Source organism: Tiliqua scincoides, chromosome 2, assembly GCF_035046505.1.
Source record: "Tiliqua scincoides isolate rTilSci1 chromosome 2, rTilSci1.hap2, whole genome shotgun sequence".
In the NCBI taxonomy this organism is placed as follows: Eukaryota; Metazoa; Chordata; class Lepidosauria; order Squamata; family Scincidae; genus Tiliqua; species Tiliqua scincoides.
Window position 1 is genome coordinate 209,125,075 of NC_089822.1, and position 4,374 is coordinate 209,129,448.

General features: G+C 44.1%; 1 pseudogene; it reads left to right on the forward strand.

The window, feature by feature from the left end:
- The first annotated feature begins 840 nt into the window (after positions 1–840).
- On the forward strand, positions 841–959 carry LOC136643205 (5S ribosomal RNA; annotated as a pseudogene).
- Positions 960–4,374: the final 3,415 nt, after the last annotated feature.

Sequence of the window (4,374 nt, forward strand, 5' to 3'; positions counted from 1 at the left end):
TGAACATTTCCATGAGAATACAAAAATAGTCTTGCTGGGCCAAAGGTCTTCTTCATCTTAGGGGAAGAGCTGTAACCCTTTGGTAGAGCATCTGCTTTGCCTTCAGAACATCCCAGGTTCAATCCCTGCCTCTGAACATGAAGATTTCATTTACAATTATCTTTGTAGTCCAAGTTACCAGTCCTCTGCAAAATTACTGTATTAGCCCTGTGTAGCATTATGAAAAACATGGGTGCCTAGCAGCAAATCTCAACCCCAACACCTGCTGCATGCACAGGCAAATGGCACATTTGCAGAGAGAAACCCCTCATGAACTGGAAGATTGGGTGATCAGTATGGGGTTATGCCCATCTGGGAAAGCCAGCCAAACAAAGGAGAGGCAAGCATCCTCTATCATCAGCATTGTGGCTGCAAAAGCACAGAGGACACTCCCAGTTTCCTGGTTTACCTAATGACATGAGGAGTTAGTTGGCATGCCTGCATGTGCTTTCAGAAAGGAACAGGGTAACACACCATTTGAGGTCCCTCCAGGTTGATTTCCACTGCAGTAACTACCCTTTCCATACGCTGCAGTAATACAAGAAAGTCAAGGTCCTGTGAGATGAGCTCACCTTGCAGCTTCCCTCCTTCTCAGCGCTAGCGCCCTGAAAACTGGGACAATGCTGGTATGGGGCAAAATGGCAGAAGAGACTCTTCCCAGGTGATCTGGAACATCTCACATTGTCCTTGAGGTGCGGTGGGGTTCCAAATGGATATGGTTCCATTGCCCAGTGGGCAGCCACATGGTTTGCATGAAGAAGGGCTCAGGTTCAATCCCAAGCACCTGCAGGATAAAGGATTTTAGGCAGCAGTGTTACCCTGCACATGCCTGATCTCATCTGATCTCAGAAGCTAAGCAGGGTCAGGTCTGGTTAGTACTTGAATGGGAGACCGCCTAGGAATACCAGGTGCTGTAGGCTTCTACCATAGTCTTTCGAGACTGAAGGTTGCCAACCATTGCTGAGAAAGACCTCAGAGCTGCTACGATACAGTGTTGGGTCATTGATGGACCAATTCTCTGACTCAGTATGGCAGCTTCATGTCATCAGTAAGGAGCATTACTGCAGGAACTCTTGTGCCACCGGGGTAACACAAACACTCCTTGAAACAGAATCTGCAAGAGAAGCAATGCCAAGAGCCAAACCTCCAGCTAGTCAGCAGTTTGTCACATTAAGACTAAATTGATGTTTAGACTGATGGACTTAATTGGGGGCAACAAAGCTCAAGAAATTAGTGTGTTGATGGTTGAAAGAGAATTAGTGAACTCGGGCTTCCAGTTGATCCTCTAGAAAGAAAATAATTAGTACAAATACATCTTCCAGGGTAGATTGTCACTCCTATTCATTGTGTTGAATTCATTCATTCATTTTAAAATCAAAACCCTGTCACATGGCTCAATCAGGGCAGCTGAGGCTCAGACATCTGTAATATCACAGAGGGTGTTTTAATGCGCGGATGAATCCCTAAACTGAGGCACTTGAAACAGAAACAGCATTAAATGGATTAAAAACTTGGAACATGAGGGACAAACCCCCTGACCCCTGTGCTGTCCCACTTCTCCAAGTATGGAACACTTGGTAGGGATCCTCCCAGGATTTTGAAAGCAAAACACTCTTGAAGGGGAGCGCAGTGTACAGGTTTTTACAGTCCACACATTTGAATTTTCTTGCTCCACTGTTTTTTTAAAAATGGCAGAGCTGCAAACCTGCATCCACCAGGGGCTCTAAACAGCTGCTACATTGCAACTCCCTAACCTGTCTCCCATGTAACAGGCTGAAATGAACCACAAAAGAGTAGTACTATGGTCATTGGCCAAATCCAGCTTTAGCACATGGCTAAATAAGATGTAATTTGAAAGGCATGCTCAAATCCTGTGAATGTGACTCCTTGTGTGTTTGTTTTCCCTTTCACAAAAAGCTGTTGCAGGAGTATGGGACTAGACTTGACCCAGATTAAGAGGGCATTTTGGCCTTTCCCAGTGCCATTTTCCTACTTAAATCCCCCCCCCCACACACACACACACTAGAAGTTATTTTCCACAATTGGCAAGACTCACTGCCCAATGCTATTCCCCTGCCCTATTGCCACTGATATAGCTGTGCTGATGGAGTGTGCATTGCATTTAATGGTGGGGGGAGGTAATCCGGAAGCCTATCAGAGGTCAGTCTTAAAAAAGATTTTTTTAAATTCACATCTGCGTAGGTCACCTGGTAGCCATAGGCCTATAGACCCATCCATGGGCCCACTCCAACAATATAGCTGGTGTAAGTCTGAGGAGAGAAAGGGGGTGGGGCAGGTCAAAAAGGGGGGAGGGGGAGATCTGGCATATGTATTTGCTTTGAATCTCTTTGTTACAGATGAGTGGCTGTGAATGGACAGGGGAAAGCCTTTATTATTACACTTTTTATTTCTATAGTGTCTAAGAGTACTTTACTTCCAAGTAATTTGGAAGTAACCAGGACCACCTGGTTGTAGTCCTTACAAACCTTTGAGTAGGGTAGGATTTGTCTCCAACTATTGCAGAGGTGGGAGCTGAAGGGAAGGGGCTTGCTTCTTGAGTTCTTAGCACAGGTGAGACTTTCATCCCAGATGTCCTGGTTTGTAGCCCAGACTTATAAAAGAGAGAACATGGAAGATCCATGATTAATATCTGCTATTTTTGTTTGTTTGTTTTGCTAAATTAACAACTCACAGGAAAATCAGAAATGTACCCTGGAAAGGACATTCAATTCCTTCTCTGATGTAAACTCCCTCCCCCCCAGTTTCTATTAGTTCTGTGATGAGGAGGGACAGTACAGAGAGAGAGAGGAAGGACAGCGACAGGGTGATAGGGACATGTGTGGAGAACAGCCTGAAACTGCAGTGGAGGGTAGGGAAGCTTTTGCATCTTACTTCTGCTGTTGTTTCTAGCCCAGTTGTGTGCATCTCCACATGCTATTCGTGGTTGAAAGTCTCTACTGAAAGCTAATAAAAGCTTTTAAAATTTTTTAAAAAAACAACTATAAACTGTGTGCAAGATCAGGCTAGAAACTGCAGTAAGTTCTAAGTCTGTGCCTTTCAACTGATGTGCCACGGCACATTGGTGTGCTGCAAATGGTCCACATATGTGCCACAGGAGATTGGGGGGGGTCATTTATTAGTAGGACCATTGCGGTTGTGGTGCCCCCCCATCAGTGCATAGTGTACCTTGTCAATTGCCAAAAAAAATTGATGGTGTGCCCTGAAAATTTTAGCGCCTTGCCAGTGTGCTATGAGATGAAAAAGGTTAAAAATCACTAGTCTAAGTGCTGCCCCTACCGTCCTGCTGTGGTTTTGAGCCATTTTGTATATTCTCCCACTACCTCTGATGCAATTTGTAAAGGCAAGTGACAGTGTTCACAGTCTTATGCGAGTACCCACCATCTTTGTGATTTGTAAAGCTACGAAGAGTTGCTGGAAAAGTGGCAGGTTCTTGTGCTGAAAGTTGACCCCAGAAAAGCAATTGCTTTGCCTCTTTGAGACAGAGCGAGAGAGCACACATATTAAAGTATTGAGGGAGAGGCAGAATAAATCTGTTTTAAATAGGACAGCAGCCTTGAACCTTATAAAATATATTGAAAAATATCAGCTGTTCAGACTTCATTCCCCACCCCCCTTTAACCTTCACAAAAATAACAAAGGTTGGATTAAGAACTCCCATTAACCGAAAAATTTGTTTCTCACTCAGGAATATAGTCTGTGTTTCATAAAGATTTCCTGGAAACAGAGAATCTGACAAAAACCGATATTTTGTCATTAATTTATTGGGAGAATGGCATAGGATGATTCCTGTTAATTAAAACCAGTGGTGAACAAAGCCTGGTCGCAGCAACTGGGCTGCCAGCCAAACATTTGTATGGAGAGTGAGGAAATGAGCTCATAAAAATATGGATGGCCTCCAACCCCAAGATTCTTTAATTGCCATTCACACCTTGTTTGCAAGGCCCACCAACTACTACATTTCATATTAAAGGAGAGAATGGTGTGGGCCCAGTATAGGGTATATGTATTCCCTGTCCAGAGATAAAACAAGCTTCGATTTAAGATACACCTGTAGTAAGGTGCTTAGAATTTTCTCTCATGCTCCAGAAAGCAGGGGAAATGGGAGATTAAGGTGGTTGCCTTAATTCCCTCATCACACAGTAAAGACTTTGTACTGTCTCCTGTTCAAGCTAGCTTTACAAACTAGGCTCCATGCATCAACCGTTTGCCTTGGTTTTCAGCTTGACATTGGACTGGAGAGGGATGCAACCAAGAAGAAATTCAAGAGCTGAACCTTCCCCAGCCACTCACTAGACATATACATGAGGCCAAATT